At 46.8% G+C, this 1,238-nt stretch overlaps 1 protein-coding gene across 1 annotated transcript in view; it reads left to right on the top strand.

Moving 5' to 3' along the window:
* ZNF862 (zinc finger protein 862) overlaps positions 1–1,238 on the top strand; it is a 34,063-nt gene that overhangs the window by 4,805 nt on the left and 28,020 nt on the right. The window lies entirely within an intron of this gene.

The following is a 1,238-nucleotide window of genomic DNA, read 5'->3' as shown; positions in this document are numbered from 1 at the left end:
GGAGAGGAGCGGACGCTCCCGTTCGGTGTTCGCGCATCCTCCCGGAGCTGGCGAGTGGCCGCTGGGTCTATGCTGGGTTGGGTGACCCCCGAGTGTAGCGATGCGAAGGTGCTTTCTGTTTCGCCCACCGCCTTCGGCATTTTGAAGAGACCGAGCTAAGGCTTGGAGTCTGGATCGGACGCCAGTGGGAGCCGCAGGGTGGGACGCTTGAGGGCTTGGCCCTGCCTAGATCCTGCTTCCCAAGAAAGGGCTGAAAGGAGAGGGCATCTGGCATGCTTTTTGCCACTTCTGTTTCTAGGTTATGTACTTCATGGAATATCTGGACATTGCTTAGAAACCTGTGTCATAAATTGGCATTGGGCAAGAGGCTTTGAGTTGGAAGAAAAGGTGGAAAGAAAGTGCTTGGGGGTGGAGTTCAGGGATTTGACGGGATTGCCAGGGCTTCCAGGCCGTGTCAGCAAAGACTAGTGTGGTTGTGGGCACATTAGCTTGGAGACAGTGGCAGCCTCTTGGGACTAACATCTTTCTGGATGTTGTTTGCTGCCAGTTCTCGAGGATTGTTTCTTATTTGGCACAGAGGAGAATTCTCTCAACAAACGTTTTCCACTGTTTATTGAGTCCCTTAAAAAAATTGTCCATTTAATAAACATTTGTGATCTGTGATTTGAATTGAACGAGATGCTGGAAGTATGAGGATAAATAGGAAATGATCACCTTTCTCAAGGAGGTTCCCTGCAGTTTTCATTTCAATAACTTGGACACGCCTGGAAGGGTTGTCCCACACCAAAAGAGAGAAAAGGATAATAAGGTTCTTTTGATGCTGTAGTTTTTCCTGGGAAGACTAGGAAGGACTCTGAATTTCAAAAGAGGTGATTTCTCGCATGAGCATCTCTTCCATCCTCCCTTCCCTCCACAAGCTGCAGTGATGCATTTTCCAGACACGGCACCTACAGAGTACAGGGTCCAAGACAATAAAGCTCAACAAAACCCAAGAAAAGCTGGAGCTTATGGGCCTTACCCTTTAGAAATATCCCCGGATTGATTTAGATTGAACCTGAATTTGACTAAAGAGGAGCAAAATGTAGGGGGAAGAAGGATTATAAAATATTAGGATTGATATTGGAATCAGTGATTTGAGGTTGATTTCCAAGCTATTCTGTTCAGTGGTAGGCTTTCTTAGCCTTTAATGGGAGAAGAGAGAAATACGGTCATGCGCTGTAGAACAAGGTTTCCATCAA

The sequence above is a fragment of the Mandrillus leucophaeus genome, unplaced genomic scaffold, assembly GCF_000951045.1.
Source record: "Mandrillus leucophaeus isolate KB7577 unplaced genomic scaffold, Mleu.le_1.0 Scaffold767, whole genome shotgun sequence".
Classification (NCBI taxonomy): Eukaryota; Metazoa; Chordata; class Mammalia; order Primates; family Cercopithecidae; genus Mandrillus; species Mandrillus leucophaeus.
This window is presented reverse-complemented; position numbering and strand designations above follow the sequence as displayed.